The following is a 24186-nucleotide window of genomic DNA, read 5'->3' on the forward strand; positions in this document are numbered from 1 at the left end:
TGAATGTCCCTCTGCTTTTCTTTGCTGTGAAATTCCACATTTCTCACTTTTGTTTTTGTTTTAGAACTTTACCAACTTTTAAAATCTTTCTTATATTTTCATGCACAGAGTCTTTGGCAGAGGTAGCTCAGAATGTGGAGAACAGTGGAACACTAAGTTCCTAAAACAGCATAATTATGCATCTTAAATATGATTGAGTTTAAGAACGCCAGAAGGACATGAAAGCTCTGTTTCTATCTTGCCTTACAAAGAATCAAATTAATAGCTTGGATGAATGCAGTATAGCCACAAAGGACAATCAGAGTAAATCTATAATGGGCTAAAATTCAGTGAGAGCAATAAAGGGGTCACGGCGGTTTGAAGGAAATGAAAAATAATTTCAATTCCTTTTTTGAAAAAGAAAAAATCTATAATGACCTTTTCTCTTAAAAAGATGCATGTTTACTTTTGTATTACTTCATCTGATATCATTATATGTGTTACACTGTCCTTCCTTACATTGCAATGACACACATTGCAAGTATATCATTGCAAACAAAAGAAAATTATTTTATCTATTTATTCCCATCTGCAAGAACAGTTTAAACAGAAATACAGGAATTAAGGTAATGGCAAATAGCAATACCAAAGGACACAGTATTTACCACAGGTGGATCTTTATGCTCCAGATACATTTGTTTCACAGCCAGTATCAAGGCACAGGGTATCTGGGAGGTCTCAGAGCTTCGAGTGCCACATTTAGTTCCTGAAGTGGGACAGAGTTCTTGTCAGGGCCCTTGGCAGCCAGTCAACCCTTTGCAACAAGAGTTCAACGTCAAAACCGCAGTTATCAAACCCCCCAGGAAAATCCCTGCCCTGGACCCCAAAGCAGTTTTGTGAAGGACATTGCTTAGCCTGATTTACCACACATATCCCCAAACTGTAACTGGGGGCTCATCTATGAGTACTTCAGCTTGTGTGTACTTTCCTCATTCCCATGGCCCTGCACATCATGGGCATTTCTGATCCTGGTTATCCTCATTGGGCCTGATCCTGACCCCCACGCACAGACTAACATCCTGTCCCAGCCTCAGCCTGTCCCCATGGAGGTGTCTCGTCCCCAGGGCTGGGCCTCCTGGTGCCCTCCAACTGCCCAGTTCCTGGCTGGGATGAAATAGGATGAACTGCCAGCTCTGCTGCCCTGGGGGGCCCTCACTGCTCCTGAGGGAGACCACAGTGCCCAGAGTGCCCTGGCACACTTGCATTGTAGTCAAAATAAAGTCAGGGGGTGTGATTCACGTTGAGGTTTTCAAGGGAGGTGGTTCTGCCCCTTCACTCTGCTCTGGTGAGACCCCACATGGAGTGCTGCATCCAGCTCTGGGGCCCCCAGCACGAGAAGGATGGGGACCTGTTGGAATGAGACCAGAGGATGGCCCCAAAGACAATCAGAGGTCTGGCACCTCTCCTATGAGGGAAGGTTGACATAGTTAGGGTTGTTCAGTCTGGAGAAGAGAAGGCTCTGGGGAGAATGTAGAGCAGCCTGCCAGTACCTAAAGGGGGCCTACAAGAGGGCTGGAGGGGGTCTTTTTCAATGTATGTAGTGATAGGACAAGGGGCAGTGGGTTTAAATTGAAACGGGGTAGGTTTGGATTATATATTAGGAAGAAATTCGTCCCTATGAGGGTGGTGAGACACCAGAACAAGTTGCCCAGAGAAGTTGTGGATGTCCCATCCCTGGAAGTGTTCAAAACCATGTTGAATGGGGCTCTGGGAAACTTGGCCTAATGGAAGATGTCCCTGCCCATGGCAGGGCGGTTGGAACTAAATGGTCCCTTCCAACCCAAACTATTCTATGATTCTGTGAAATGTCATCTGAAGACACTGCCAGGATGTGCATGAAATGGTAACCCCTACACTGTCAATGCTGTTGGGGCAGCAGGATCTACAAGTGCCTACAATATGAAATGTAGTATTCACTGAGTTGCATATGGGGCTAGCCCTCCTCTCAGGCAGAGGTTAACTATCTTCCCTCTCCATCTTGGAGATCGACAGCGCAGAGGATGCCTTTTGGTGGTCTGCCTCCATTTCCCAGGCTCCCACACTGCCATACTCTTCCTCCCCACCTGTGCCATCAAATCCCGCATGGGAAGGGCAGAGTAGATCTCAAATCCAGCGAGGGTGGGTGGCCGCCAGACTCCTTTCTTTCCCCAGCAGGACCTGAGCCACCGGAGTTGGGACTGAGCCTGCACCAGTGCTGTGTAATTGAGGCAGCAGACCGGTGTAAATCCCGAGGAACGTGTTTTGCTTGTGCAATCATGCATCAGAAGAACACCTGCAGTGAGGTGGTGTAGCAGAATACCAATGCTGACTGTTGGCTTTTAGTCTCTATTTAAATAAGACACTGTGCTCATACTATGCAACATATTTAAACAAGAAAAAAGTGGTTGTCAGTGACAAGAATTTACTACCTTGTAGAATTCCATGAGTTGGGAGAAATATAGCCTATGGCTCTTTCTCTAGTGCTTTCTCTGATGATTTTTCATCAGAAGTCCAGGATTAGAGTTTAACAGAAACATGAGACATTGTCCATTACACACCAGCTGGAAAGGACCAAAGCACTAAGCAATTGGCACACAGGCATACTCAGGCACAGTGTACACAAATGTACATGTATTTATGTCTTGCACAGAAGACAGTTATTATTATTTAAAGAACAGATAAGTTGCTAAAAATTTTATTCTTTGCTGGTTTGTTTTTATTGTCTCAAAGGGAAGTCAGCAGTAGATATGCCCTCTAAACTGTGCAGCTGACCTTTATGTAGTTCTTAAGATGGTTGTGCTGCAGTGAAACAGAAGTTGCTTCCAGTCTAAGTGAGCTGCTCTCACTGGTCCAACTGGTCACTGCAGTCACTTCATATTGGATAAAGGATTGGTGTTGAGGCGTATAAATGAGATAATTATCATTGGGATTTTCCCTGACATACTCTCTTTAATAGCTCAAAACCAAAAATTTGAAAATGATCCTGTTTCTGTGTTAACAGTAGTATCCATCCAATTAAAACACTCACTAGATTTCATAAATAACTGCAGCTGCCTCAGTGTTGATATGAAGTGACTTCACCAAAACTGGATCAGCTACAGACAGCAAGGTCATATCTTGCCAGTGTGAAGAGAATAGTTGTTTCCTCATAAACTTGGATTTACCCTATAAATGAGCTGGGAAAAGATAAGATAATAAAAGACAAATATGGCTTAGTTCAATGGGATTGTACACAGAGGGATGAGTAAAGAATCTCTGGCAATTTGAATGGTGCCAGAAAAAAAAAAAGATCAGCAGATCTATGATGTCTGGAAGATCTACAATGCCCTGAAGAAACAATAAGCCAAATTGCTACCAAGTAAAAGGTCAGAATGAAGAAAATCACTGGGAGAAAAAATCCATAAATCTCTTGGTTTCATACTTACCTGTGGATTGACTTTTAGGCATATCTTTTCAGTAGACAAAGGGGAATAAGAACAAATCTGGTTCTATATATTATAGATCTTCAACACAAAACAATATACAAAATATCTGGATAATATGGAAATAAAAGCAAATCTGCTTTGCTAATAATAATTTTCTAGTCATTCACCAGTGTTAGTAAAGTGTCATCTGGGTCTCAGGTAAGTCACACCCTTGGGATTTTGTTTATATCTGTTCTTTCTTTGCAGTTGTCTGCATGACTATATAATTTCTTTCATAAACTTTCTAAAATCTATCTTAAAGGAATTTACATTTCTTGCCTGCGGTATGCTATTTGAAAGACAACTAGAATTTTTTTCCCCTCCTAATCTAAATTTATTACTGATAAATGAATGTTCAGTCTGATCACTGAACCACACTTTTCAAGCAGAAATTGGTCTTTTTGGAAACACTGAGATAAGACTATAAATTAGGCTTGTTAAAGAGAAAATCTACGCTGGAAAGCTATGAGTGTGTTGCTAAAAGTAGACAGACAGGCTTTCCAAATATACCAAGAGAATTGCACAACTGTTTTCTACAGAGAAGCTATGGGATTTGAGTACTTTTTATGCTCTGAAAACTCTGAAAATTTTTTCCATCCCTCTAAGGATGTACCTTCTCTTCACCACCTCTCTGAGGAACATCATATACATAGAGAAAGGGAGAGGCAAGGAAAAATCCACAAAAGTTTTCACAAGGGAAAATGCTTTGTGAAGCAGGCTCAATTACCTGTCACCATCTCCTAGTTCTGTTTTTGAATTCTGAAAGTACTTGCTATGCTCTTTTTCTATGTCATGTAAATAGGTCACAAGCCTCTTCTATCTGACTTTGGCATAAGCTGCAGAGGGAGGTCAAGCAGTTTGAGTTTTGAGGGTTGTCCCTTACTCATTAACTTGAAGGAAGTCATCTTAAAACTGGTCCTGAGTCCAACGCCTAATGGATCAAGATGTCTCATCCTGATCATTTTTGTTAACTCCAGTTTCTCAGTGGGTTAATTGTATATGACTGCAAGATTACACAATAACAACGCTTCTAAGGTCATGCCAGAAGCATAGGAGGCAGACATAGCTGCATAAGGTGATTCACATGGAGGTCATGACCAAACTCAGGCAATCAGAAAGCAGCAACCACTTCATATGACCCCTTACTGCAAAGTTGTTTTGTGAGCCACTGGTACCATCTCACCTGGCCATCCTATTGGGAGTTTCCAAGGAGCTGATTTGAAATAAGTCTTTCTACATGGCATTCACATATATCATGTCAGCTCAGAGGCTGACCCAGCTGAAAGGACCTTTAGTATGACACAGTCCCAAATATCCAATGACAATTGCCTTAAAATAAGAAACTGAGTCATCCCCGCAGTCATATTTGTGTGAGCAATTGTTATGCACTGAGGTAAGTGTTGTTACAGGAATGGACTATATTCATGAGTAAGTGTTTGAAATTCCCTCCCCAGGAGAGCAGGTGCTTCTCTCTTCTTCTCCCTGCACCTCTGTTTGGTGTAACGCACACTTATACTAAACTATAAAGCCCACTTTCACGTGATCTATTCAGTTTTCCAACTGACTTAAAAGAAAGGTCTTATTAAAGACTCTATAAGAGGTTTGAACTCTGTCAGGAATGCCCTGTGAGTTCAAATCATATTACTTTGCCCACTAGGTTCATTACAAAAAGCATGTTGAGCCTAGGCTTTCTGAATTCACCTGAGAAGCCAAGATTGGACCACAATAAAGAAGGGCAGTGTGGTTCTCTTGAGAAGCCCAGGTACAGCTCCATTAACATCCTCAGGAGTTATTGTATCTATAGACAGAAGGAAGAATTCTCAAACGTAGTGCCTAAAATTCAGGTGTCTGTATGTCTGCCAACTTTAAATACTACATTAAACATAGCTTTATGTGTCATGTGTCTAAATTTACGCACCCTAGTTTTAAAGATGAACTTATAAAGAGGATAATACATACCTAAGAGAAGACAAAAATGCTCACTTAGAGTATTTTTGACTTCTTAGAAATATTTTTAAAGGCCATGGAAGTATTCTTCCTACCTGCCTATGAATAAAAATATCTAGTAAGAATAACATTATAAGAATTTAAGGGGGTGATCTTTATTTTCTACTTTAGGTCAATTTAACAAAAGTGTGTTCTTGATTTGCATAATATTGTAAATAGCTCTTCCTGAACTGTTTTCATTAGACAGCAGGATTACCAGCAAATGACTTCAGTTACAGTCATCACAAAATAAAACAGTGTGAAAGCAATAGTTTAAGATTCATCACAGCCTTGCACATTACGTGTGCAAAGAGGCGGGAAACTGCAACCAAATCTGGACAGTGGTACCTTATACGTTTTTTATATGGTTGAAAATACCTCATAAAGTACTCAGCTAAATCACATATAATTAGGCTTTTTTGTTTTAATTCAGCATAACCAATGCTATTATATCACTTCAGCATAACTGGTCAACTGGCTTTGAATCAGTGCAGAGTCACTGCTTAAAAAATGCAAATGAGAAAGCAGTCTCATCATGTGGAGCCAATTCAGAGTATTTTGATTATTATAAGCAGAATAGATGGAAATATTAAGAAGTGTGAGATTTATCAGGGAACAAAATCAAATCAAATAAATCAAATACAGGTCCATCCCTCTATCTGTGGTGTGTATCTAGAGAGGAGGGTTGAAAACTCCATTTTTAATATTTCTGTCTTGTAAAATGAAAGCGTGAGCCAAGTACTGATCTCATCTGTATTCTCACATCTTACTGACTCGCTCAAACTCTTCTGCAAAGTTTGCCAACAGAAAGCTGACATGCAAGACAAAACTTTAAGAAAATCAATGCCAAATAATTGCCCAAGCTATAAGAAAGAATAAACTTGCCAGTACGTTATGTTCCACCAACACTGTGGAGAGTTGTAAACCTCAAATTGGAGGGAACTAAACAGCTCTTATTGTGCATAGTAGACTTTATATAACAGCAGGCAACACAAATCATTTCTCTACTGCAGTTCAATAGCTAGTCATTCCTTCTCTTCTATATTCAATTCTGCACCAGAGCCATGACTTAAATGCTGTGCTGCTGTCAGTTAGTTGGTTGTCCGTCCCTTGACTGCCAAAGGGGATGCTTTAAAATGGAGCTATTGTCCCAGTAATCAGGCATCTCCTGGTGGGACAGTATATGATAAATTTTTAAGGACATGGCTGCAGCATAAAGCATGCTGTACTTTACATCAGATATTGTCAAACAAGAATGTGTTTCTTTTTCATTACTTTTAAGATTCAGGTATTGTGGGGAGACTAAAAAGTGGACACTATGTCAGAATTATGAGAGACCCGAGGTATATTTTGCAATGTAACACTAGGTTTATGGATAATATCAACTATAAGTTGCAAGGGATATGGAAAACCTAATTCCTTTAAAGCAAGTCTAAAGGTATACTGAATATTGATGGAGTTTGTTTATTTATTTGACTGTACTTGCCCTAAAAACATGGATTAGTTTTTACGCTATTTTAGGGAAGTTTTAAAAATACCTTATCCAAAGCTAAAAGTCTTCCCATATTTAAGGACAAGCAAAAAGCTATGGCTTGACATGTGTGCATGGTTTAATTGGTATTTCAGGTACGAGTCTAACACTTGAACTAACTTATTCTCAAAGAAATATGCTGAAAACTATGAAGGATAAAACTCACTTGAAAGTCAATATCTCTTTCAAAGAATGTTTGTTGCAAACATGAAAGCAAGGCCCAGACACCTACTTTCGATCTCTGTGGCAGCCAGAGTATCATCAAATATCAGTCCCTCCTCATAGTCTTAAAAGCAATTTTACCATAATCCATCTTTTCGAAGAATGTTATTTACCAATAAAAACCCCCCTATTGTCAAGATCGTCTCAAGCTGGGAAATAAGAGTTGGTCTACTTATTCAAGTAAAATAGATCACGGTACAGAAACACAGAGGGTAGTCAGTGCCTTATATTTAGCCAATGTTGGAAGAAACATATTATATTGGATTATGCTGCAAGAGTCCCATGGTATCAGCTCCTGCAAGTTGGTGGATATAGCAGTCCACTAGTCCTACGGTAGTGTAGGAATATTTATGAAATTTTTTTACCTGTAGAATGGTTTTCTGAATCATGAGGCACACCTACTGTGACTTTCAAACCACACCTTTAATTCCAAAGCATTTTCTTCTTAGGCCAGCTGTTATTGCAGGTATACAGTAGTGATGTTTTGATTCTTGTCTTATTGCTTTGTAAAACTATATGACAATAAATTTTTGCCAGTAAAATGCTCCTTTTTTTTTCTTCATCATCTAACTTTGGTCCTTGCAGGTAGACTAGTCACTTCAGATAGTCTGATGGTTTTTTTGCTGTCTAGAAACACATGACATGACAATTGGAGGTTTCATTCACTAAGAGTGATGAATAGCCATTAGCAGGTCATGTTATACAGCACAGAATTATCAGGAAGAGAGTAGTGCCTACAACTGAGTGCTGGTGGTCCAAACTGCTGATGAAAGGCATGGAGGGAAAGGAGAAAATTTTGTTGTGTAGGAAAAGAGCTATCAGTACTCAACAGATGCCAGCTTCATCTTCCAAGAGACTTGGTACAAGACTCTAGGCAGGGAACAACTTAAAACATACACACATGAATATCCTAATATTCCTCAGAACATATATGCAAGCATAATTTTACATGGAGAAGCAGAAAACTGAGATCTTGCAAATTCTTACTTGAAATGGAAGCAACATTAGGAATACCTGTTCAGTGACACTAACCATGACGACATCTGGAAACTTTTAGAACTATATCTTCTAACTCAATTTCTATTCAACTTTCAGACTGACTTTATGGCTCAGTCTCTTCTGACTAATGTTTTCTCATGGTCCTTTCAAATTGTGGTAACTATATGGAAAGACACTGATTTCATTCTTGACTATTTTCCAATTACTTTATGGTGCTGAAAACTATACTGATAAAAATCTCTGTCTTCTTTCTTTCCACGCTGTGTGGCAAAAATTTCTTAAAAATGCCTTCAGTTAAGACTAGAGAAGCAAAGACTTTCTCTGTAAAACAAATAGAAAAATTATTTTGTGATTTTCCTCTATATATTTGCTACTCTCTGATTAAATCAATAGATGTATCTTTGAATTCTCGTGAGAATATCAAAGATCTTCATAATGCAGCTACATGTGGGTTATAAAAGCCAAAATATTCTTTCAATAGGTGCTGAAATAAGTTTCACCACTTCTTCCAGTTACTTTTCAAACGTCTTAGCCACCACAAGTTTATAGAGAACCTGGCTTATTCATGCTAATGTCCAGGAGAACTTTGTTGAAAGACATATGTCCATTTGGTTAAGCATGAAGACAAAAAGAGAAGAAACTTTTTAATAGACAACCTGTCTTTAATAATGAGTCTTCAGCATCAAATAGCAGAATATGAACACTCTTACTGACATTCTAGTTCAACATCTCAAATATGACAGACCAAAGACATAATTTATTAACAGTTGGCAGTCTGGCACTGACTGGGGTCCAACTTTTACTACAATGTGCTCTGATTTTTTTCTTAAGCTTATTTTGACTTCTTAGAAGAGCTTTGTCAATTGCTAGTACACCACTCTAATTTCAGATTTACTCTGGATTGCATATTAAATACACTACCTACACAATTCAGAAATATTTTTAAAATATTACTGTAACAATAGGTAGAAATAGGCAATCTTAGGTAAAGCTTAGTTCTCGTAACTTAGCTTCCTCTCTCTTACAAGGACTAGTGTTTTTGACAGACTTCTGATTGTGTCCAGATAGATTCAGTTTTGTAATTGCACTTAAATTATTTTTGGGTAATATTTCTGGTCAACTGTTTCAAGATGTTTAACCTTGAGATTATGGCAACCTATAGGTTTTTCAAAAATAGCTGATAGTGGAATGCTACAATTCCTTTTTTCCCCTGCTAAAATTAACGTTTAAGCAGCATCTCAAATGCAACAGCAGAATTATAAAGTGAAATGAGTATACAGATTAAAATCCTGAACCAGATAAGGACTGAGACTATTTATGAATTCACTGTCCTAGCCAAGCAGAAAAGATCAGGTAAACAACCTCTCATGGGACAGGCTGCATCGTGATATCTCAATATCTCTCCATAAGTGTGGAAGATCTAAAGGACTTCAGAATTTCAGAAGATTCTCCTTCAGACTAAGAAAACACATTTTTTTCCATTTTCACCAGGAATCAAAGGAGAAGGAGTAAAGATAAAGCTCAAACTATGCAGCAAACGGGAAACAAAAAGGATAATATTTCTTTCCTTCAGAAGTCACATTCTTTCTAAATTAGAGGGTATTGAAAATTCAGCTCCTAAGTCCTGAATTTGCCTTGCCACAAATTTACTCACCAAACAGGTCTCAGAGATCCTAGTAGTGCCATGAGCTTTTATACTTTAGCAGTTAAGAATAATAAAGCCAAGTGCAGATGAAATATACATGAGTGATAAATTCTGGATTTTCCACTGTGGAAGCATATTGCTTTTATGATTCAGATCCAGGTTACTTTAAGTCAGGTCATTTCAATTCAGTTTGCAGAAAAAAGACTGTGAAAAAGACTGTTAACCTATTTTTCTATACTGATAGAATTTCTCTATACTGATAGATGAAATGGCTTTGAATCAACAAGTTGAGGACACTCTGATTTGATTTCTTTTCATTTTACAGGGAGGGAGTAAAGAACATCACCGCTGACTTGGAGTGAGGTGGATCAACACAAAACAGTAGACCAGGTCCATTAAATGTTTGAGATTCAAATACCTAAGCTTGAAATATCAAGGAGCACCACAAGAGTGAATGATACAGTGAACATATCAATTAAAATGCTCTGGTTTTATCAAGTGGTGGCAAGATATCAATACTCTTCTCATTCACTATTTATACTTGATTTATGTTATCTTTTTTACTGGGTGTACCTTGCAATTGTTTTTTAGTGAGACATTTTAAGAAACATTCATGAAAACCAAGAAGTATGAAAACATCTCTCTGTAGTAAACAGAATGCAGACTCAGCACCCTATGAAAATCACCTTACAAGTCTGTTAATGAAGAAATTTTTTTCGCTGGGGGAGTAAAATTCTTGAGAAAAACATAATAGTCCAACCTGTGCACACCAAGACTATTCTATCTACTGATGTACAATGAACCTAGGGGATGTTTGGATTAGTCAGTCTTGCTGAAGCCCATGGTCTTGGTCATCAATGCTTTCTTTCAATTAAAAGTTCTAGGTCATCAAAATCCTCCTTAGTGACCTACTGCATAGTGTAATGCATTGTTCCCTTGGAGGGAACAAATGCTTTCTTACTGTAATTCATTTCCCAACTTGGGAAGCTCTAACAATTACCAGCTTTAATGCAATATATTTTCCCCATCTTCCATAAAAAATATAGTGTTCAGAAATATACTTGAATAGCAATTTATTGAATGTTACATCACTGTGAATATACCACATTTAGAAAGCCATTATAGAGGGAGTTCCCAGTGTGGTGACACAGCACAACGTGAGTGATGCAAGTAAAAAAGTTTCTATTTTAGTACTCAACAAAAATCAGACATAGTTCAGTGAAGTCACACTCTGCCTATCTAAGGCAATATCAAGAATGTGTATGTGTCCAAGTCTCTGTGCTCAGCCATCCATTCATTTTTCCTTATGTACACAGTGTATTTACATCAACGGTGGTTGTACACCCTCAGGAAGTAAGCTCTCCTAAAGTTTGAATAAATCACAAGGTTGCAGTCAGAATTGTCATCTATGAGCTAAAAAGCAGATCTCTGTTGCTAGTGGAGCACAAGCTATGCATTAGAAATCTGCACTGCAGGTAAAGGGTCTGCAGTATAGATGGAATAAATGCTGTCTTCATTAGTTCTATATATCATTTATTTTAAAACATAAACATATTTTATACTTTCACCTGATCAAGCCTTTGAAACTGAGATTTAAGTCTGATAAGTATACAGTTGTAAGCAAACATACTAGCAAATATGGTTTTCAGGTAAGATTTTTAAAAATCATTGTCTTTTAATAGCATAGCACACAAAAAATATTGGATTTTAGATTTATCTCAAGTTTCATATCAATATTGTAAATGAAACCTGGTTTTAATACAATGGAAACATCTACTTCTTGCAGAACATAGGGATTCAATTATGCATATATGAGTGTATATACACACACTTTTATACGGATCCGAATAATGGGTCATCTACCGCCACCACCTGTGTCTCCTAGAACGCTTCCATCAACACTGTCTCCATGCAATCCTAAACATCCACTGGTCAGATTATGTGACTAATATGTCTGTTCTAGAACAAACAGCAGTCAAAGTATTGAGGCCACGTTACTGAAAACACAGCTGCATTGGGCAGGGCACATCTCCAGGATGAAGGACCACCGCCTCCCTTAGATCTTGCTTTATGGTGAACTTACCACCGGCTGCCGCAAGAGAGGAGCCCCAAAGAAAAGATACTCCCTGAAACAACATCTCAGCCTCAGCCATACTGATCACCATAACTGGTCTACTCTGGCCTCCAATCAGGAGGTCTGGAGACACACCATCTTTAAGGTTGCTGATGCTTTTGAGAAAGCATGGAGGATCACTCTCAAAGAGAAAAGACAATGCAGAAAGAATTGTGTCTTGCCAATACCACCTAAGGAGTCTTTCTGCTGTGCCTTTTGCAACTGGACTTGTCTATCTCGTATTGGCCTTTTTAGCCACCAGCGCGTTTGTAACAAATGTGAGTAGAGCCTTCCTAAATCTTTGTTTGCAAAGCCCAGCCATGAATAGACGCACAAACAGGTTGGAAATTCCTCTCACATGCAAAGCATTTTAATGTGTTTATGCTACACTGTCTTTTGACAAGTCAGTGTATACTTACACATTTTAACAGTATAAATGCACTGCCTTAAAGTAAAGATTGTACAAGTAGCAGAGATATCAAGAGGTGGAAAAGATCTCAGCCATCCAGTCCATCTGTCAGATGATAAAAGATAATTGCCTATATCACATTTTCTCTTGTTTCTCTAAGTCCAGCTAAATATCTTTCCACCACATGCTACAGGTTATTACGCTTCCTAATGGACATCACTCAAGTTTTAACTTCGCAGCCAGACAACTTCGTCTCCCACTTTATTCTTTTGTGCTACTCAGTCTCATCCTGTCTTCAGCAACAGAGAGGCTGTGTCCTTCTTTCTTTTCTTTCTCTTTTTTTTCTTTTCTCTCATCCCTGCACCAGTTCCCCTTTCTCTATGGCATCATTCATGACTTTCTTCAATTTCCTTTCAAGTCTTTCACAGCCTGTGCCCTGGCCACCCTGTCATTTTTCATTCAATAAAAGTGCATACACTGTTTCTTCCAATCAAGGCATGGTGATGGTCTTCAGCACCAAATTAATAAATTTTTCAAAGGTTTTCATGCTTTCTCTCTTCCCTGATTCTCCCTCTTTTTAACACACTTGGAATGTGCTTCGCACAAACAGAAAATCCTCATAAATTGTCCTCCTTTAAGCACTCTTTTATTGCCACACTGAAATAAAAGGTAGCTGGGAGATGGGTTGTGATGACTGATATAACTGCCTAGTGTGCCACTAGTGTCTTGATTATCCTCTGTTTCCATGTCCCTCTCACTCACACCTCTTTTTGACAACTTATGGCCCATGTTACCTCTTAGCCTTTAAGGATTTCATGGCAAGGTCAAATTTTTTGCTGTTTCCCTCACTGGTTTCCTGGTGAGTAACCAAGCCTCCTAGGTACTGTGTCAATAAAAAATAGAAATACTAATTATTAATATCAATTCTCATATATTTGGAAACTTATTCATGAGTTCAAGTCATGCTTACCATGCATTATATACAAGACAAAATGTCTCATCCCATTGATATCAGCAGAATAATTCTAATCATCTTAAATTATAACTTTCATACCTAATCTAATGAGGTAAAAGCTCATTAGTTATCTTCTTTTACTTTTCTTACCCTTGTATCCACTCCTCTAGACCCTTTGAGGGAACTTACCAATTCCTTTTTGTTCCATATTAACTACATTTAGTCTTCTAACCTTAACATCCCTTAGTTTAGTTAGAGAAAACCCAGGAGAAAAAATATTAGAAATTATCAGTAGTTTGTTGCAACAGGGAACCTTTCCTCCTCCCAGCTCTAAAGAAAATCTGACCAAAGGCATTAATAGCAGCACCACCGCTTCCCTCAGAGAAACTGGAAGTGACCAGTCTAGTGACAGATGTAAGAGGACAGTTTTATTAGGTCAGGGAAACTTTCACAAAAGAAAGTCTAACTGGACTAGAGTGTGGGTGTTACTTGGACTTCCCACAACTACTACAGTTCACACCAGTTTTGAAGCTGATAGATCAAAAAAAATCTTTCATTCAGGTTAAATATAACTAAAATTATTGCGTGATCTAAGGTATCTGAACCAGAGTGAGTCATTTCCCAAGGTCATGTAGGGAATTGCATTTGAGTAGTATGCATTTGAGTAGTATGGGAGTCAGATTTGAGAAAGCTTATATGAGTATGTGAAATAGAAGGAAAGCTGGAGAGATGCACAACCATTAAAAACGCTTGTGTAAAATCAACAAGAGATGTTAGCCACAGCATGGCCTTAATTGGAAAGGCTTGAAAAAAAACCCTGGAAGAGAGTGTTTTTGGGCAGAGCGCTGGGAAGAGCAACTCTTAAATCATGGGGAAACTATCTCCAATTGTTATTTCTCCCATGTTCAAAAACCCAAAGCTTCATACATGGCAACATGAGGCATAGAGATAATGTAAGTAGAGTGACCAAGTTGGCATGAAGCTCTATCTAGGCAATGTAACTCCCCTGAGATTAAAAGGATCCCATTGAAATGGAACTAATTTCTTTTCTTTTCTTTCCTTTCCTTCTTTTTTTTTTTTTTTTTTTTTTTTTTTTTTTTTTTTTGTTTTCTTTTCTTTTTGTTTTCTTTTCTTTTAGTGAAAGACACTGCACATCACACTCAGCATTGGCCAACCCCTGAGGATGTTGTGAGTGACAATACTATATCATATTGCGTGCTTTTACAGCGCCTAGCGCAATGTGGCCCTCAACCCTAAAGAGGCTTCTAGATAATACCTAAGGACAAATAAATTATGGTAAATTCATGTAAATAATCAGACACATGATTATGCTTTCTCCATCTTGAAAACCTTCACTAAAAAGTATTTTGAACCATTTTCAGGTTTTTATTTCTTCCATTCCTTATAAATAATATCAAAGAGACATGCCAGGAGATGCTGCTTACGATATTGTATTTCCTATGATGCCAAGGGAATGCTTTCTTTTCCTGCCCTTCCACAGCATGTGGCAGGGTGGCTTGTAGTGTTTAGCAGGAAGGGCAAAAAGCTCTTTCAGTGTTGCTTTCCTTTTTTTAATTATATGCTGCATATTGCCTCATGCTCACTTGTCTAAGGATGCAATATGCAGAACCACTATATCATAGTTTCAATATGACACGTTGTGAACCTTCTGGCTTCTAGTCCAGGAGCCAAATGGCATTGTGTATTCCCTCCATTTGGCCTCATTTTCATCTTCCCCCTTTGCACCCAGGCTGACAAGAGGAGCATATGAAGCTTTTTCTGGCTGCTGCATCTTGACCTTGACCTTACAGCTTTATAAAAGGGTACTTGCATGCGCAGGGCTGCTGCTGTCCACAGTCAAGTCCCACTTTCTTTTGACATTAAGTGAGTAAAAGGCCACATGATGAAGTCCCTTCACAGCCCCAACATTTTTGTTCTGCTTTCTCCTTTGCAAATGTTTTTGTACTGACTTTTTTTTTCTCCTCAGGTCAGGTTTACAGCATCTTTTTTTTCTCTCTGTTGTTCCTATCCCCCTCTCCTTTTCCTACACACACACACACACATACACACGCAGCCGCACGCGAACAGAGACCCACACACACACACACACACACACACAGAGGAAAATCTATATGTGTCAGACATTCAGCAAGGGAAAGACAAAGGCACTGAGTTAATTACCCATCATTTACTGCTGCTGAGAAGAACAGATGGTAGCAGGCGATATGTAAATGGCAAGGGGCAGTGAATTATTCGATTTTTTTAGATTAATCGTCGATGACAAAGGAAGTGATTACAAGCTGTGACATTTATACAAATGTATAAAGTACATAATGCTAGAAAAAAAAAAGGGCTTAATATTACTATGAGGATGTCAGGCATGTGAACACCATTGTCATAATACAAAGCAACACATTTTGTGAGATCCAAGGATCTGCTTTTCTTTGATTTGCAAACTTTAGTAAGTCCTAGCCTCTGGAAATATATATTTCCCAAAATGAATCCATGCCTGACAATCATGAAAAAAAATAGGTTTGAGTGCTTTTGCATATTTCCTACAGTGCATAAGTCTGCCTAGGTTGAACAGTAGAGCTTACAAGGGATGAAGCTGATGTCAAATCACTGTGGACTGTAAAACAGGAAAAGGTGCTAATAAAATACATAGACAGGAAATGGAAAATAAAAGGAAAGGTGATGTTTAAGTTGACAGGCCCTCGGTGAGGACAGGAGGGCAAACAGTGAGGTGGAAGTGAAGACAGAAGAGAGTGCTGTTTGTTTACTGCATGTCTGAAAAATAATTGTTTTAGAGACTTTGAACGATGGAATGACAAAATTTTCAGGCCAGGCCTTGCTCTTTTTACACAAACACCCAAACTGTTCATCCTCAAGGTAGTCTACTGTATTTTCTGCTGTATAAATAATTAATAGGTACATGAGGAAAACAGATGCTTTCTTTTGTAGATCATAGAAACCACTCCATCATCAAAATGTCTTCAATCACCTAATTATTAAATCTATACTGTGCTAATAATACAGATGGGAGACGAAGCCAGTGAGCCACAAATTTTGTTCCCTTTGAAGCATCCCAACCTACTGTATTCCTTGTTTGACATTTTGTAGTGAACTACTCTCTGCAACATCAGCAAGGCAAACAGAGGGGAGAGCTTGGTGGCGAGCTTATTTATCCTCCTCAGAAATACTTTCCAATCAAGCAAGGCAAAACATCACCAAAATTACTGTGAAACACTCCACTGTTTTGCATGCTTTGTTGATTACAGAGGGGTGAGGGAGGGACAGAATTACATTATATTAGTCAGCAGCACTGGGTAGTACATTTAAATCTAGCAATCCATTTCACTTGGATATTTTTTTAGGAATGAAGTGCTGGCTGTACCAATCTGCCCTGAAGAAAGAGAAGGATAAAATGCTGTAGCACACCAGTATTTCCAGTGTGGTATTATTAGAAGCCAGATATTCAAGGACCAACAGCTAAGCTATTGGTTTCTAAGCTGTTTTTCTTTTTTCTAGATAATGTTACCCTTATGAGATGCAATTAATGCAATAATATAGTTTCCACTCTCTTCATTGGTGCATATGCAAAGTGGTTAGTATATTTGTCTTCCTCTAAGCAAACATAGCTTGGACCCCAGAATAAAAAGACATATGCAGTTATTGAAAGAATAGAGCTGTATCCATTTCTCCAGACCACAGAGACTAAACTGAAAGTATCCCAAGTCAGTTCATATTGCACACAACGTCATGTTATCTACTTATTTCCTTGAGTTGGGGGGATCATGAGTTAAAGTCATAACCTGGGTAGGGTAACAGGCAACCATTTCTCTCTTGCAAGTCTAGAAAACAGAAAAAGATTCTCCTTTTCTGAAAATTAAAGAGAAGGAAAACATCCTTCCTGCTGAGGAACAGTGAATGGGACACGATGTAGTAAAAATATCTAGGTAAGTGTCAATGGCATTATTTCTAAGCCCTCCCTCGACAAGATGAAATGGTTCCAGTGAGAAAATCTTCACTCCCTCCACCTCCCCCACATATTTTTTTTTCTTTTTTAAACAAAGGAGGGATGATTTATGACATGGGCATGAGCTTATACAGCTTCCTTTTACCTATAGATTCATATTTATGAGATTTTTTTAAAAAACATCATGGGTAGACCATATGTTACTGCACATTTTCCATTGTTAAAGCATTAATGTATACCAAAGGACAAAAAGCAACATCAAGAGGGAAACATATGTTTTTATTTGGAGAAAATGGCTGAATCTGAATCCACACCATATCTAGCCATCTATTTACACACATTCCTGGAACACAACAAATTCATGAGGGAAGAGAAAATAAAATATCCATGCATTTCCACTGCTTTGGAGATATTTATTTATGAAAACCACAGGTAGTCATTATTTATAGTCCTCATCTTTTTGTTCTATTTTTTTTACTAAAACAAAGATGAAATTGGAATTGATTTTTTGAGGGACATTTATACTGAAAGCGGGATCATTTTATATTTTCGCAAGTTGAAGTCTGTATTCATTACTAGGAAAAAATGTAAGAACAACAAGCTAAAGAATTTTCATTTGTGACCCATTTTTATTTTATAAGAAGCTTGTCACTGCATTGTTGCATAAAAATGGAATTTAAACTATGTTTGCACAATAAAATAAACTTTAATGCACTCTCTTCATACACATTGAAATTATACACTGGATATATATTTTTCTTATGCATGTATGTATGTAAACACACATTTATGTAGAGAGAGTTTTTTGCTTGGTTAGCTGAGAGTTTGTGTTTAGGCAAGCGCACCTAATAATTAGTCTTCCATTAGGAAGATATGCATATATAATATTTAGATGCAGATGTGTATGCTTGCCATCATGCATCTATAAGCATGTTTCTTAGTACTGTTCTCATTTTTTCATTTCAGTGCTGTCCATATTAAAATAACTGTGAATTTCATCTGTTGTACATTATAGCAGATATACACTGTAGCCCATCTAACCTGTGAAAGCATGAATATGCTGTGAGACTGGAATCTTTTCAGTCCTTGAGAAGTGGATAACAGTAATTAAAAAGTAGAATGTAAAGGCCTATTGTGGCAGCGAAGAGACAAGTCAGGGCATCAAGACCTTGTTTAGTGGGAGACATCAGGCACTGGGTAGCAGTTAAACACCCCAAAAAGACTCTAGGTTATTTTTCAGTTTACCGTAAAGCCTCCTACAGCTGAACCAGTAACATGTGCAGTCTTAAGTGGGATATAATAAAAACTCTTACTAGCTAGGAAAGCAAATATATACCCTTAAGTCACTTTCATGTATATTGACATGGATTTTCATTTTTTCACTAATATGTACATGTATCTTTGTGTGTTATGCTTAAAAATATACACCATAAGAGCAAATATGTCTAAAAAATATTTGGTAAAGCAGATACAGCCATATAATTTTACTTTGGTTGGCTTTAAATATTGCAGGTCATTTAAAATTATCTCACTGCTAATATCTTCCTATTCCTAAAATACCTCACAGTGCTCTGGACTGTGCCTTTCCAAAAGCAGATAAGCAAGTCAGCCAGCATCAGTATTCCAAAATACCAAAACAAACCAACAACAAAACAGATAGAGTAACACTTAAACGATGTCCCTTTAGGCATTCCTTTCAACTCACTTCGTCTGACTCCACTTTTGTGTAGGTTATAGGATTTACTATAGCAACCTAACCTCCCACTCCAAAAAAAAAACGTCTAGCTCCCCCTTCTTTGTGACTTAAATCAAACCAATAGAGCCCTCTATTGGTAAAACCTCAGGCAGCTACAGATGCTTCTGTGGAATAAGGAGACAGTACTTGTCATAGCTTATGCCATCATGTTCCAGCTGAAATAAATAGTAGATGTTTTTGGACTTAGCATTAGCAAAATGCTCTGAGAGAAAAGGTCTGTCTTATTGCCCAGGTATGAAATTTCATTGTTTTCTCAATGCAATAGTCCTACATAAGTGCTAATTGTGAAATTTGAGCACAACATCACCACACAAACCTGTAACATGTTTAAGAGCACTTTGTTCCCATTAAAAACATTTCAGTTTCTGGAAAGGATGCAAATATATTACACCTAGACTTGATTCAATACTTCTGCTTTGCTAAGTACAGGATTTTTGACTCAACTCTCAGAAGCTATTTGGAACATTGTCTTCTGTACAGTCCTACAAATTAATTAAGGCCTTAGTTACATTATAATTAAGGATCCTAAGGCCAAGTCACCTTAGCAACCTAAAAATGCATGACTATTTTCATTAATAGACAAGAGATTGTATCAGGAATGGATGTTATTTCTCTAAAGAAATGTAAGGAGCTAAAACCAGGAAGTCTTTACAGAGGAAGGACTGTTAGGGACTTCAAAGAGATTTTTCTCAGTTCAGATTGCCAATGTTGAAAATAAACGTTGATTAGTCCATATGATTTGGCCCATAATTTATATCTCACAGCCCGGTTCATGGCAAAACTACTGCTTGTAGTAGGTAGCTAAGGTGCTGTTGACTTCATGGACCCTTTCTTGGGGAAGGCAGGAGGTAGGAAGAGATTTTGTAGGAAGATAGACTGTAATAAATATTTGGGGTTTTGATAAGGTAACTGTCCATATCTTGGCTTCAACCTAGTCGGACTTCACAACCCCTTACCTATTTATTTATTTACATAAAATTATTAAGATTAACTTTGTGATTATAAAGTGGTTGTATTTACTGTTTTATTACTGAGGAAAAGCACTGGCCTATTCAAAGTAGAAAATTATTATTTCTTTTTTACATACGAAGAACCAAAGCAAAAAAGCAGATTTAGGCTGCCACCAATGTGACCTGTGAGTCCACAAATGTCCTCCAGTCACTGGAAATGGGACCTGGTAGGAGTACATGTTTTTCCCCAGAGTGCAAATGGAAGGAGTTTGGTGCACACCAAGGACTAATCCAAATATGGAGATGAGGCCTGACCATGTCCAGCATACAAGCTAAAAATCTTGGAGTCTTCCTGGATGTCACAGCTGAGATGTAGTCTAAGGTCAAGGTCACAAGGGAAGTCTGTAGCTGATGCAGCTCCTGCAAACAGACAGTGGAGTCTGGTGCTTCCAACTGTTTGGCAGCCCACATGGCCTCTGGCTCCTTCTGCCAGTCCCACATGCCCTAGTCTTGTTCTCACTGACTCCCAAACCCTTCTGAAAGTCAGCATCAGTTTTTCCAGCTGTCCTTGAAGTTGATCTGATTCATGGAAGTAGGGCCTGGACCCGTGCTAGGGTTGCATAGGAAATATTAAACCAGCAGCAAACTCATCCATCTTCATGTCTCTGTGAGTCATTTCTTCCTCCTTTCATGTCACTCATGCATCAGTGAGGATATTTGCTCTACCCTTAAGGTCAAACCATGGTCTCTCACCTGTTTTCACCATGTCTGTTGCTTTTACTCTGCTTTCTCTAGGCAAGAAGGGAAAAAAAAAGAAAGATTGTATGAACAGCTCTAAATGCACAAATTATGTACAATCATCTCTTTGTTCAAAAGGTACAGAAACTTCTTTTATTTATTTATTTATTTTAATTTGTGAAGTCTATTGAGAAGTAAAAATTAAAATAAATTGTGGAAAGAAATAAAATAAATATATTTAAATGTCCACAAATAATGCCTCCTTTCCATTTAAATTAAGGTTGTTGTATTTCCAAAGTCTTCCAATCACCTTTTTGCCTGACACAAAGATAAACTAGTTCTGGAAGGTGCGTGGGAGCCCCTGGGCCTACCAGAAAAGGTGACACTGTCAAAACATGAGAAGTCCTTCACTGAACATTTTCTGCCCTTGTTACCTAACAATTTGTGAACACCCTTGTATGTTGTGCATAACAGGCATCTCTGTAAAACTATGTGACTCAGTGGGAATTATTTAAATCCTATTCAGAAAGACAAGGCCCTGCCATACTTCTGTCTGAGTACTTGGATAGCACTGTAAGCTTTACATGAGAAAGTGTGAAGGAAAAGGAAAAAGTCCATGTGAACTATAAGTCAATCTACTATAGCAAATCAATCTACTCATTTGCTTATCAGGTCTTGCAAGCACTGTTTCAGTCTGAGCAGGTTTCTGTACATTTTCCTGGGCATGGGATCTCCTCAAAGTGCTTGGTTGTACAGTGGATGGGATCAAGAAGGGAAAGAGAACAGGAGCCGAACTGATAGGTCTCATTGCATTTTTCCTCTTTTTTTAGTTGCTGTTTATTGATTTTCTTTTCTACATTTCCCAGATAACGTAATGACCTTTCAAACAATAAAAGTCTTGGAGAAATTTTTTTTTTTTTTAATTCATAAGCACCTCCTATTTAACTAGGTAAAGATGCATAATTTTTAATGGAGAAGCAATGACTTTCTAAAAATGATGTTACTCCATGATTAAACAGGAGAAAATGCCACTGTGTTAAAAACAGCTTGCCTCACACTGTAAAGCTCTTGATGCTATAAATAGAGGAGGCTGGCAGCCTACAGCTCGCCATCTTCCACTGTGCTGACGCGCCGTAATGCTAGCGAGGGATGCGATTGCTGCGTTCACCTGAGGAGCATTCTGGTGTCTCGTCAGTCTCTACTGAGAAAGGGCTTCCAGTTGCCTGATTTCTACCCTGTTTGGAAAATTACAGCTGTCCTTGTTAAGTCTCTTCCCTTCTTTTTTGCCCGGAGTGGTACAGGTAACAAGTTTAAATGGATAAAATGTGAGTGTGACTACTAGGTAAATGAGACAACAATGACATTAAAAGGAATATAATTTCATATCTCCAGTCTTACAGGGAAAAAATAACAGGAATAAAAATAAATTAAAGCAACCACTACATATAACCCCAGATCTGTAATGAACAAGAAAAATAATTTTAAAAAATAATTGCAAGACACGACCTTACAGAGAAAGAAACTAAAATTATTCTGAAATTATTTGACTGTGTGTATCGCTGATAAACTTACTTTTAACCTGTGGAAAAGAAAGGCAACATGAGGCACACATTGCAAGGTTGTACTTGTCCCAGGATAAAATGAAAGAAAGGTGTTGCCAGGTCCGTCCCAACCCCCTCACCCAGGGTATTGTGGAACAAATAAAGGTTAAAACAAGTCACCTGGATGAGATATGTGCTCAGATCTCACCTCTCTCTGAGTGAAGGGAGGCTCATGCGCTCCAGCAGACATAACCCTTATGCTCAGACACTGCCAGCAGGGTGCTGAGAACTGGGACTTGGATGGGGACTGGCTGGTAAGATGCATCACTAACCCCCACCAGATATGGGCAGAAAGGTCCTCAGAGCAGAGCCTGCCCACGCCTCCTTCTAAGGAAGCCCTGACCCCTACCATCATTCCATTTGTTTGCAAGGGGTTACAGTGCTGCCCTGTTGCCCTTCTCTTCCACACACAACCTCCTGGCATGGGTGTGCTGGTACCTTTTCTTCTCCCAGGTCAGGGGTATAACCAGCCTCAGAAGGATTAGTCACATCAGTGTCAACAAAATCCAGGAAGAGTCAGAACTTCAGTGAACAGTTTATTGAGAGCAAAAGAAAATTCTCCTTACTAAGTGCAGTGACAAAGCACCTCGCAGAGGCAGCATCTGAGCTGCAGATTTCTTATTTGTGACACCGCAGCAGCAGCAGTAGCAGCAACGTGGCTCAGCCCCTCTGCACCTCCCTACACTGTTCCCTGTCAGGGTCATGCTGCAAAATATGGCTGCTTCCAAGAGAGGACAGGGGCAGTCAGGAAACCACAACAGAATTCCCCACGGATTCCAGGCGGTTTATAATTGCCTGTTGGTAGGTAGGTTCTTCCACGGTATGTTGTTTAAAGGACAGTGCACATTTGTGCTTTACTGCATGCTTTTTATTTATCTTAGAAACTGGCACAGGGGCAGTAGAGCTGACTTTAGGCTCTACAAGCAGTGCATGCACCACAAATGCTTTTTTTTTTTCTCAGGCCAGATAATTTTCATTTCCAGTCTCCCCAAACTTTGGGGAACCTTCAGGTCGGCTTAAGTGACAAGATACGAAGATGGGAATTTTCCCCTGCCACTTTTACTGGTTTAGATTGAAATCAACATTGCTCTAACATGTTCATGTGGTTAATATACTGCACTGAGAAGCTGAGAAGAAAAAGTTGAGAAGGGCAACGACCAATTCACCTGCCAGCTTAATAGCCTGTTTGGATAAGGCTAAAAGCAAACTGTGGTTTTGACTGTAAGCAGCGATGTCCTCAGAGCCAGAGCTGTTATTACATATTTGTGATCAATACACACTGCAAAGCAATGTCATTTTTTTCTGCTTTAACCTCTGGAAGGTGTACAGCTCCAAACCACTAAAATAAGTCACAATAATGATAATGACAGGTTCTAAATTCTTTACCTAACATGGCTATAGTATGAATGTATAAAGCCTAAAATTCAAATTACCAACAAGTATAACAATTAGAAAAAGGACAAATGAAATGAAATCACAAAGGATAGCCCTGAACCAGAGCTTACAGTAAATACAAACTGAAGTTACCTTGATGCTGGGAATGTGCAGTAGCCTGTATTCCCCGTTTAAACAAAACTTTTGCATATGACTTTATGGCTCACAAAATATTTTGGACAAATGACTCTGGAAAATATCACTTTCTAATTGTCCATTAAAACTATTCCTATTTAGCCACTAACACACCCAGAACTAAGAATAATTGCAAGAGGAAATGGACATTTATATCAAAATTTTTATTTTAAATAATCTTTTTTCACTGAAGATGAGACAAAAAAATCTAGCAGAGACACAAATGGTTTCTTTGTATTGTCATTCATGATCTC

This window comes from Manacus vitellinus, unplaced genomic scaffold (genome assembly GCF_001715985.3).
Source record: "Manacus vitellinus isolate BGI_N305 unplaced genomic scaffold, ASM171598v3 scaffold_1_pilon, whole genome shotgun sequence".
Classification (NCBI taxonomy): domain Eukaryota; kingdom Metazoa; phylum Chordata; class Aves; order Passeriformes; family Pipridae; genus Manacus; species Manacus vitellinus.